A 12,713-nucleotide genomic window follows, 5' to 3' on the forward strand; every position below is an offset into this window, starting at 1 on the left:
CAGATGAAGATGGGACGGTGGATGACCAGATGCCCGATGAGCATCTGTTTGCTATCTCAGTACTCTCTCCATGGTTTGCTGATATAGCAAACTACCTTGTTTCAGCTCAGTTTCCTCCGCACCTCTCTTCAAAAGAGAAGAGCAAAATCGTCAGAAAGAGTGCATCATTTACATGGATTGGGGGCAATCTGTTCAAGCTTGGCCCCGATCAGATCTTAAGGCGTTGTGTAAGGGAAGAGGAAGTCTTTGACATCCTCCTCACCTGTCATGATGGGCCTTGTGGAGGACATTTTGCAGCAAAGAGAACTGCCTTCAAGATCCTGCAGGCAGGCTACTATTGGCCCACACTTCATCAAGATGTCAGAAGATATGTCAGCCAGTGTGACCAATGCCAAAGAATGGGGAAACCGACCCAAAGGGATGAGATGCCTCTCCAACCTCAAGTGACTCTTGAGCCATTTGAGAAGTGGGGCATGGACCTTGTGGGTCCAATCAATCCCTCTTCGAGGCAAAGATCCTACATCATTGTGTGCACTGACTACCTGACGAAGTGGGCAGAGACCAAAGCAATCAAAGCAGCAACAGAAGAAAAATTGGCCGAGTTCTTAAGAGAGAACATCTTCTATAAGTTTGGCTATCCAGGAGAGCTGGTCACCGATCAAGGGAGCCAGTTCACCTCCCACCTGGTTGAAGAACTCCTAGCTCATCACAAGATCAAGCATAGAACCTCCACTCCCTATCATCCTCAAGCAAATGGGCAGGTGGAGGTCACCAATAGAGCATTAGAAGGGATCTTGACTAAAGTGGTGAGCATCAGCAGAAAGGACTGGGCAGATCGCCTGGTTGAAGCCACATTGGCTTACAACACCACTTGGAAGACCACCACCGGCTTCACACCTTATGAGCTAGTCTATGGGAAGAAAGCTTTGCTGTCCATTGAGTTTGAGTATAACACTTTGAGGATGGCAGCTCAGCTGGACCTAGATCTCAGCCATGCACAACAAGAAAGGTTATTGCAGCTGAATGGACTGGATGAGCACCGCATGCAGGCCCTCCTTCACTCAGAAGTGGTTCAACTTCAGAGGAAGGTGTGGCATGACCAACATCTCCATGACAAGCAATTTCAGCCGGGAGATTGGGCTTTGTTGTATGATTCCAGATACAAAGATTTCAAGGGGAAGTTGAGAACCAGATGGCTAGGACCATATTCAATGGAAAAGTGTCATGAAAATGGATCTGTCCTCATTCGAACCATTGATGAGGAAGCCATTCCCATGCTTGTCAATGGGCATCTATTGAAGATCTACAGGAAGCCTTCCTCAAGACAAGAGTTCATCAAAACAATGGAGAAGGCAGTATTGGTCATAGAGAAGGGTCCTGCCCCTGCTTTGGGCACACCCTGAAGCATTTAAAAAAAATATATAATAATAAAGATCCTTGGGTGAAAACCTCTCTGAGGCGCCCAAGGCAGGTGGTAGGGGTGAAAACCTCATTGAGGCGCCCCTGCTATCTTTCAATAAAAAAAAAAAAAGAGGAAAAAGAAATGAAGATCCTTGAGTGAAAACCTCTCTGAGGCGCTTGAGGCAGGTGGTAGGGGTGAAAACCTCATTGAGGCGCCCCTGCTATCTTTCAAAAAAAAAAAGAAGAAAAAAAACAAAAAGAAAAAAATCAATAAGTCATTATGTGAAATTTGCATGCAGATTGCAGGTGTTCTAAGGCGGAGAGGAAGCCTCTCAACTCAAAGCCAGAAGTCCTTATCATGCAGCCAGGACACCTCACCAGCACCTCCTCCAAGAATGCCTATGTTCTTCAAGGTATGTGCACTTTTATTATGAACTGAGCCTTCTACAGGAAGACACTGATTTTTTACAGGAAGGTGCTATTTTCTACAGGAAGGTGCAAATTTCTACAGGAAGAGCTTCCTGTCTACAGGAAGCTCTGTACTTCTACAGGAAACTCCCTGTAGAAGCTCAGAACGAGCCAGAATGCGTTTCATGAGCAGATCTGATGACTACGGGTTGGTGTGGACGCATGCAAGCCTCTTTTGGGCCCATGCATGACGCTGATACCTTGCTCCACCATCCTCGTCACCATGCAACTGAGATCCCTGCACCAGCAAACCAGATCAATGAGTTCTCGTGGAAAAATCAGTTGTCAGAGAAAAATGAACACCGAGAGCTCATACCATGTCCATGACGAGCATCAGAAGCTTCGGGAGCGCGATTAGCAGGTCATCTCCATTATCAAGTAGCATGCACCCAAGGAGGTGAGACTGTTGCAAGGCCCCCGCGGGAATCCTGTAGCAGTCAAACCTGCAGGAGTGGATACCATTCATCGCCCAGCCATCTGCAAGCAACACGCGGGCACATGCAACCAGAGCGTCCACCACAGCGCCAGCATCCTGTAACCACGAGCCTCTGGGACTGTGTAAGCCACATGTAGCAGGTAGATCCGTCATCCAAAAATCTGAAAATCATGTGCAGACGCGCGCAGGTAAGTGTTCTAATCCTTCCTTCCATCAAATCGCATGAGTATTACTTTGATTTGTTTGCATGGCGTAGAGATGAATGGTTGAGCGGCCGTAAGGCCAGTTGACTGGCCACGTTGGCTAGTGAAGTGATAGTCAGATGATGGGGTGGCAACCACGACAAAGGAAACACACAGCACGCACGTGAAGATCAGTCCCGTCAACCAAAAAAATGAGTTTAACCGAAAAGGGCGGCGGCAGATCTATGGGAATGAATGCGGCAGCAAGTGAATGTGCAGGCGGATGATGGGCGACGTCACCCAATGGTCCGGCGGGGACAGCTCACCCTCCGCGCCACGAGCTGCGCCGATTCAAAATCTAATCGGCTAGATCGTGCGCGTATATCCATCCACCTCCACTTCAGAACTTGAGTAACTCTTCTGAATACCTCTGCATGTTGATACGCCAAGCTTTCGGCCGACTGAACACCAGTGAAGCGCACCTCAACCGTAGTCCAATTGCAGTCCTCCCCGAAGTTTGCACACTGCTCCTACAAGAACAGTTCCTACAGGAACAGTTTCTACAGGAACGCAGTCCTACAGGACGCAGTCTTCTACAGGAACGCGGGTGTTCACGAAAAAAGGTGGCCGAGTAATGAGGTAACACTGGACCTCTCATGCAATTGCTCATTTAAGGTGGTAGGATTGTCAGTTACTGTCAGGGTAAAGGAGAAAGTAGATCAATTGCTGTCTGTGTGCCCATATTGCAATTCTACAGGATTGTTGCGTGGTTATACTGTGTTGTAAAATTTTTTGGGTTATACGCATTGTTCTGCATGCTGTCACCGAAACTAAACTCTCTTCCACCATCACCACCTCTGGTTAAGAGAATTGTGCATCATGCCGGGTGGATTTATCAGGCGAGAACCCACGGATTCCGCCAAATTAAGGAGAAATCCAGCAGTGGTAGATCTCTTTACCAGGGCACAATGGATGCCTTTTTGTGATAAGCTACAGGGCTACGATGATGAAGTAGCCGAGGAATTCTTGCAGGCATTGAAGCCTAAATCCCAGACACTGGCCACGGTAAGCTTCAGAGGTCCCAGCCTCCAACTCACCCCAGAGCATATAAGTCGAATCACAGAACTACCCATGGGTCTGCCGTGGGATAAAGAAGAGCAGAAGCAGAGCCAGCAAGCAAAGAAGGAGTTCTTCCCACCTGAAGAAGAATTCTCTGAGGATAAAAACGGGGTGAGGAGGACCAGCCTGTCACCACCATGGAACGAAGTCAGTTTGCAAATTATGAAATATATCACCTGTGAGGGTCGGTTCAGTATCGTGTACGCATATCACTTCCGGCTCCTCACTGAGTTAAGGCACGGAATTGACCTTCCTGTGGAGCAAAAACTAAGCATCCCTTATTATCTCCTACAGTCCCTAATGGAGTGTGCTACAAAGCTAAGACAGGGCATCCCTGATCAGATAGCCCATCATGGGTTAATAAAATTGCTTGTGGAGGATGCACTGCACTCATATAAAGTTCCCCTCTCCTGGGAGTCATTTAGGAATCTAACACGAGATGGGGACATTAAAATGTTGATCGAAGATAGTGGCTCCTCCAGTAGTGAAGACAAGGAAGCGGTGGCTAAAAAAAAGGAGGCTGAAGAAAAAGCTGACTCCCCCATCCCGTCAGCAAGAGAAATAAGGTCAAAAAGCAGAAGAGACAAAGTAGGGGCAGGCCATGTCAGCCCAATTACCCCTTCAGCACCCACAAGCAAACAAAAGGATCAAACCCCTACAGCAAAGCAAGTAGATGTAAAGACGCCTGCCACTACAGGAAAGAAGACCAAGGCTTCTACAGGAAGCCCGATAACAGCTTCTACAGGAAGCACAAAAGTGCAAAAACAGGCTTCTACAGGAAGCCATGCAAAACCAAAATCGGAGAAGCGAAGGGTGGATGTTTTAGCCCGAGAGGCAACGGCTGTGTTAGCTGGCCTCAGTACGCCACCTAAGCCAAAAGGAAAGAGGAAGAGGGACCCCCCTCTCTACTTCAAAGCACGGAGAAGTGTTTGGATAAAAACAGGGAAGCCACAGCAGCAATCCAGTAGCCCAATTGTCATTACGGACACCCCTGCTTCTCCCAAAGAAAAATCCCCCTCAAAGGTCACAGTTACCTACGAAAAGGGAAGTCCGAAGAAGAGCACATGGCAAGACCGAGTGGACCTGTTGGACGAAAAAACCAGGCTACAGGAAGCTGAAAACGTCCTACAGGATCCTTGGCTCGACTACAGGAAACCGAACAAAGAGAAGAAGGAGGACCCTCATCACCAAGGGCGGATGAGGCAGAACTACCAGAAGAAACAGCAAGAGAACATATACCCGAACCTAGCCCTTCGCCCAATCTGAATTCATATTATACCTTCTTGGAGGCGGGCAAGATCATCCCACAAAAATTTACTGTACCCCTATTCTTTGAATTGGAGAAAGAAAGAGTTCGCTCCCATACATGGATGCAAATTGCCAAATCAAAGGGGGTGGGGGACATAGGCCCTCTACAAGATCAACTCAGGGAAGTCAGGAGCGAGTTCGCCATGGCCAGACATGTGGCTAGTTGCCAGCAGGCACTTCTACAGGAAGAAAACCGGAAGTTAAGGTTGCAGCTACAAGAACTCAAGGCAGGGGTAGAAACATCCTCCAAGGGTATCACAAATGAACAAGAAGGCAAGAAGGAGTTGACCACCAATCTTGAAGAGCCAAAGACACTTCTATAGGAAGAAGAACAGCAGATAAGAATTGAAGTGCAAGCCTTAAAGGAACAGCTGCAACAAAAGGAAACACAATTGGCTTGCATGGCCAGTTGGGCCATGGAGGCCCTGCAGTGCAGACATCCTGCAAGGTCTTATGGGTTGTACTTAAAGGATCAGTGGCTACAGTTCCAGATAAACACACTAGCACAAAGAGGTATTGAGCAAATCCATAACCCACAGCAATTTGCTGAAATATGCAGTACTAGCTCAGCAGAGGACAAAGCCAAGCTAGCAGAATTCTACATCCACAATCTGGTTTTGCCCAATGAAGTCTCTTGGGATCCCAATATCGCCTTGGGCGATCTACAGTTGATGGCGTTTGCTTCGTGGCTGAATCATGAGGATCAGAGAGCCACTGAAGAAAAATCGGTCATGAGCCGAGAAGTGAGTGAGCCCCTGTACATTCAGGCAGAACCAGAGGATCCGGTTGCCCTCATCTCAGCCCGCCAGCAGTTATCCAATGATCCCACAGCTTCCTTGAAATTTATGGACCAGCAAGCCCAAGCAATAGCCCACTTTGAAGACATGGACAGATTATTGGGAGAAACTGCTGCCCAGGCTTGTGCACGTAGGTGGCATGCCTTGGCACATAGTTTGAAGATCCGAGAATACCATACCCCGACCAGAATGAGGGAAGCATTGGCAAGAGTGGACCTTTACAAGAAATCCGTGCAAAGACTTCAGGCCAGCTGGATTGGCCTTAAACTCAGCCCTCCATTGCTGCTAGGATTGGTTGAAGGAAGTACAGGAAAGGATGACCAGGCACAATGGGAAAAAGTGGAAAACACAGCAGGGTTTCATATCGACCAAGAAGACATCACCACAGAAGCTTGGGATGTAAGGGGAGCAGTGAAAGCCATGAAGGATGAGGATCTTGACTAAGTTGCTCAAGGATGAGCAAATGGTTCAGCTGGGGGGTGATGATGAGCCCCAATTTTGGTACAATTTGGGCTCATTTTGGCCTATTCTACTTGCTCAAACCATTCATTTTTTATTGCTTATGCATGCATTTCTTAGTTTATTCATGTTGTTTGTAGGAAGAAGGGTAGGCACTCTCTCTACGTGACTAATGCATTATGATTCCAGGTTTTGGCATTAAAAAGGAGAAAAAGACAACGAAAAAGGAGATAAGGAGACAATGAGGTGGCACTGCGGGTTTTAGGAGAGGATGTCCACGGTTCTAGGGACATCCCTCATGATTCCCACCAAGAACTCCGAGCTCTAATCCATCTCCCCTCCGAGCTTAAAAGCAGCCAGCTGTTCTATAGGAACAACAGTTATAAACTGCTCTACAGGAATAGCAGTTATGACCGTCCTACAGGATCAGCAGTTAAACTCTAGTTGGACAGCCGAGCTCCTAAAATCAAGGACACTTGTTGGATCATCATTTTTGTATAAGTATGGAGGCCTTAGCCTTAGATAGGTTGTTGAAACTCTCGTATTGCTATTGTAATTTTGGAGCACAGCTCAGTTTTTGTTCCTTTTTGTAAGCCAATTTGGCATGATATCAGATTATGAATAAAGAAGGCAGATTCTGATCTAGTTCTGAGTTTTTCTTAAGGAGACTATAGCTCTCAGGTTAGGGCCCAACCTGAGAGCCATAGATCCCCTCTGCTGTAGTTTTGTTTTCATTTCATTTCAGCACTTTGAGCTTTTCATTTGCACATGCAATTCGAATTACAGGTTGTTAAGTTGGTCTTTTTCATGAGTTAGATAGGAGTTGCTTATGGTGAATTTGTTTCCACTTGCTTAGTGTAGCAGAGGATAGATATAATCGATTGGAGCTCCAACAAAAAGGTTGTTAAGACTCACTGCCGTCTCATCTGGGATTGGAGTGAAGTCCATGACTAACCACCAAAAATACGCATTTCTTTATTCCATGATTGCTGCAAACACAGTCACGTTATGTTAGATGCTTCCACATGATTCACACCTGCACCACACTCCCTTACCACAGCTTCATGCACATTCTCCTTCGCGTTTAGATTGCTGCTCATTGAATTTACAAGCACAGGTAGTTTAGGTTAATGCATTTTTGGTTGAGTGACAGTCATAAGCATTTGTTTCACTTACACTGCTCTCTCTCGTTCCATCACTTCGTCCTCCATCTTGATCACGCATGCAGACATATCTTTGACCCCTGCTCCGCTTTGTTATCTCCCAAAGTCTTTCACTCCTCACGTACTCCCATTCTCTAGCCCTTTCGTTGACATAGCCCTTTACCTTCCAACCTACTCCCTACACTCCCTTCCCATCCTATTCTTCCACTTCTACAGCCATCACCAGCCTCATTCCTACCTTACACATCTCCCCCCACCATTCCATTACTCCTCCATCACTCCAAACCAGGGAAAATTTTAAGAACCCCCCCTAAATTTATAAATATAATAAATGGGCGAATCTCCATGGTATATAGGAAAAATGAAAGGCGATTTTATCAATAATATAATATGTATATATAATTTTTTGGCGAATCTCTCACCAGGCATGGCGAATATTTTACTCCATTATAAAATCTTGTAAGATCTTGGCGAGTCTTTCACTAAATAATAAAACTTTGTAAAGTCCTAGTGAATCTTAGCATAGGCTACATGCTGGTTTAATTCCCCCATTTAAATAGCCTACATTCCAGGTGAATACCATGGGTCAATACCATGTGCCATTTTGGTGAATACCATGGATCAATACCATGTGCCATTTTTATTTTTATTAATTCTAATATTAGGGTTAATAATGGTTTTTTGCATGGTATTAATAACAATCTAGTCCATGGTATTTGTCCCATAGTATTTTGGCCATAGGTTTCACCTCAATATAACCCATTTTTTGAGTGTTCGTAAATATAAGGTGACTTATGGAGTAAATATAAAAAAATGTTTTATTTGTTTGCATTAAGAAATTTACTGCATAACATAAATAAATATTGAGAGGAATAAATATAAAATTAACCAGCAATAACCATAAACACATAAATACACATGTTTATCCAGGAAAACCCCAAATCCGGGGTAAAATCCAACCTAATAAGATTTCATTAGCATTGGCCAAAACGAACCTACACCACTCACCTCCAGGTCTTGCATTACAATGAAGTCCTTCCAGCCTTTTATAAGCTCCATTACATATAATATCATGGGCAAAATACCATGGGTGCACAATACCATGTGCCACAAAACCATCACTGTTTAACCTGATCAACTTTGACTCTATCCTGAGTCAAGTTTACCTAACAATATTCCCCTCTTAAACTTGACTTGGGGTTCCTTGACTAACTCCAGCCAAACCTGCTAAGTGAGACAATCCCGCTCACTCTAGCTCTTACCCCCCTCAGAGTTTTTACCTGGGGTATTGTTAACCCGACATCCCCTCTATCACCTAGGTTTAACCCAGACTTTACCGATGATCACCGAGGGGTACACATGCCTTATCAGGTCTTACAGTAGTATGCCCATTTACATGCAATAATTTTGACTTCATTATTTATTTTTTTTTGTTTATTGATGCTGCGATCCATCCTCTTTCAATTTGATTTGCTCAAAAAATTCTATCAAACCACTCCAACTAGGAGAACCTCATAGATTCCAGCACTGGTGGGGCCTCACATAGCAGAAAATGAACAATTTTCGAAGTTGCGTGAACAATTTTCTTCTGATGACCTGCATGCAGCCCACGCCTACTCCATCTTTCAACACAGCATAGAACACATAGGGAATATCCCTTATCGATTCTCTACGAAAAATCTCCCAACAAAATCAGCCTTGAATTTTAATATTACCAAAGGTATTTCTCAACCTTCCTTAAATAGCCGCATGAATCCCGAACAATTCGTCAGCATGTTCCAAACCAGTAAATATCGCAAATTCTCTTCGAGGTTCTTCCGCGTACGATTGTTCCACCATTATTTTCTAGACCTAGATCTGTAAAATGGCTGGCTGCATTGATCTCATCAGCCACTATAAACCCCTGGCATCAAAGATCCCTTTGAAGCTAATATCTGGGTCCGATACCAGTTGTTAAGAAATTTACTGCATGACATAAATAATTACTGAGAGGAATAAATATAAGAAAAAAACAGCAACAACCATAAACACATAAACACACATGTTTATTTGGGAAAACCCCAAATCCAGGGAAAACCCAACCTAATAAGATCTCATTAGCAGTGGCCAAAACCCTGGCCAATCTGACCAAGTGAGCCTTCACCACTCACCTCCAGGCCTTTCCTTACAATGAAGTCCTTCTAGCTTTTTATAAGCTCCATTACATATAATACCACACGCAGAATACCATGGGTGCACAATACCATGTGCCCCAAAACCATCACTATTTAACCTGGTCAACTTTGACTCTATCTCAAGTCAAGTTTACCTAACAATTTATATTTTTATTAATTTACCATACCTCTTTTACAAATATGGTATTTGACCCATAGGATTCACTTAAATAAAACTTCTTTCTTGAGCCTTCATAAATAGAACGAGGGTTATGGACTAAATATAAAAAGAGGTTTTATTTATTTACGATACGTCTAGTTTAATTATATTTTTATTTATTTACCATACCTTTTGAGTAAGTATAAAAAGAAGTTTTATTTATTTACCATACCTCCACTTTACTTATATTTTTATTTGTTTACACCCTTACATGTATATAAGGTGACTTATAGAGTAAATATAAAAAATGTTTTATTTATTTACCATACCTCTCATTTATTTATATTTTTATTAATTTACCATACCTCTTTTATAAATATGGTATTTGGCCCATAGGATTCACTTAAATAAAACCTATTCTTGAAAATGGGCAAATGGATTCACTTAAATAAAACCTATTCTAAATATGGTATTTGGCCCATAGGATTCACTTAAATAAAACCTATTCTTGAAAATGGGCGAATGGATTCACTTAAATAAAACCTATTCTTGAAAATGGGCGAATGTAAGGTTGTAAGTCCTAATTTCAAGGGCTAAATTTACCTTTTTTACCCTCTCCCTTAAAATAAGGTGGGCTATTTGAGGTGATTTGTAAAAATGTACTATGATACAAAATATTCGCCCACTAAAAATTTAAAACCCCTTAATTTCGCCAAAGGGCGAATATTCGCCCCTAAAATTATCCTTGCTCCAAACACTCACGGTAGGTCATCCTGTAGCCATTTGTAGACATCCTGTAGAAAACAGAGTATCCTGTAGGATCCTCTGCAGGCTTCCTGTAGGAGGCCACTCACTCGATTTCCGAGCTTCTGAATGTGAGGGACCTCTGTGGATGGATGCTAAGGATCCCTAGGAACCTCTCCTAGCCTCCCCAACCTGTCCCACGCTTTCCTTCCTTCTCCATCCCATCTGCACAACCAAACCCTAGTTAGCACAAGATCACAATCATTCCACACACTTAAAGGAAAAATACAAAAACATAACTTTCATGATGCAAGTAGTTTAGATCCATGCATTTTCATTTATTAGAGGTAATGACAGCATTGGTAGAAGTTGCATTTACATTCTTTGCATGGTAGAGGTTAGACTAGTCAAATTAGGGTTTCCTAGGTTTACATGCTTTGATTTGCTTTCAGTTCATTTTTGTCAAGTAAAGTAGCTTTCCTTTGAGATTAGCTTTCGTCCATCAATTAGCAAGCTTCTTCTGAGAGCCTATAGAAGTTGGCTTGAGCCCTAGCGGACTTGTGCCAGCTGACCAAGTGACAGCTGCGACAAGAGCTAGTACTTGTGCATATAGCACCGTCGCTTCCAAGTTTGTACGAACTACCGGGTTGATAAAATGAGAGACAAGAAGCCCCAGGAGTTGTAGCATTATTGCTACAATACTGGAGCTCACCACTGTCCATTTAACTTTCTTCTTAAAAACCCATCCACATTTCTAGTCTTCCTCATGTTTCTGTAGCCACTCCATAAGTACATTCAATTGTACTTTAATCTCAACGAGTTCCCTATCAAACTCCTCATCACTCAACTTCCTCTTTATGTCATTTGCCTTGACATCTTCTTTCCTTCTCTTATGGCTTTCACCTGAACCTTTGTAATGACCCTCTGTGGTCATGGTTTTCTCTAACTTTGTGAGCTTCTCCATGCTCAACAATGAACTGCAACCAAGCCTCTCCTTTGTAGCAAGTCTCCTTTTCTTGCTACTAAATACCTCATCAAGATTTATTCACTAGCTTGACCTTTTGGTATTTTCTTTGGTTCTCTCCTTAGAACCTTCTTGAGCACTCCTCTGACCCTTTGGTTGTTGCACTTACTCAGTTTACTTCTTTTGAGAACTTCCTCTACTACAAGGTTCTTTTGCCACAATTTTTTACACTTGTTCTCTCTATCACAACTTCCAACCTATGATCCACTATCACTCTCCTTTAGTTGTTACCTACAAACAAGAATTCCTCTGCAAAAATCAATTCATAAATATAAAGACTAGTTTACCTATTGCACTACTACAATTATCCAACCTTCTTCTCCTGCACAACTCTAATGTTTGTATAATCAACTATCCTTTCTTTCAATATCAAAGAGCATAGTCATTTATGACTCTCTTCTCTGAAGAGATAATGATCTGAATTTAAACAGGGATGCAAAAAAATACAGATATAACCATAAATATAGGAATGCAGTAGAAATAACACTTCATTTGATTAATATCAGACATTGAAATATGCTTACAAACAGAATGGAAATAAGACTAACTCGGGCGATGGTAGCTTATCTTTGAGAAGATATGTGGCGGCTACATCCCTATTAACTGTGTTACAATGAGGTTTGAGTGACTATTTATTATTGAGAAACAATGGAAAACCCCAAACATCCAAAAACCTAACCCTAGGAGATGAAACACCAAACTATGGGCCCCGTTGGGGTAAATTGGTACATCAACTTCCCAGGGTCATAACTTTGGCATACGATCTCTATTTGACGCACACAATACCTCGTTAGAAATATCTATCCGAGGACTACAACAGTTGACAACGTCTATGTAGTTGCCAGTGATTTTATAAAAAGAACGTCTTTTAGGGCCTCAAAACGGCTCCAAAAGTTCAAGACCCGAAAAGCTGCCAAAAACAGTAAATTGTGCTACAATTAAGGAAACTGAAAAATTGAAAGAAACAATGGTGGGGGTCCAAGTGGAATAGGCTAGTGGTCACCAATATCCACCTGGATTAGGTAACCAACTCTCATACCAAAAAAATTGATACAAGTTGCAACTGCCTGCAAATTCTAACCCACAAATTTAAAAACCCACACAACAATTACACTCAAAAATTTAGATATATTTCATTAAGACCAAAATATTTACAATATAATATTGGCCTGATTATAATTGGCCATTTACTCTCATACTCTACACCTCTATCACACTAATACAAATTTTTCATTATACGTTTCATACAGAGATTACATTCAATAAACCTCATGAGTTCAGATCCACTAAGTTAAGATC

The sequence above is a fragment of the Pinus tabuliformis genome, chromosome J (assembly GCF_031772625.1).
Source record: "Pinus tabuliformis cultivar Carrire ecotype Pingquan chromosome J, CPIR1, whole genome shotgun sequence".
Taxonomy (NCBI): Eukaryota; Viridiplantae; Streptophyta; class Pinopsida; order Pinales; family Pinaceae; genus Pinus; species Pinus tabuliformis.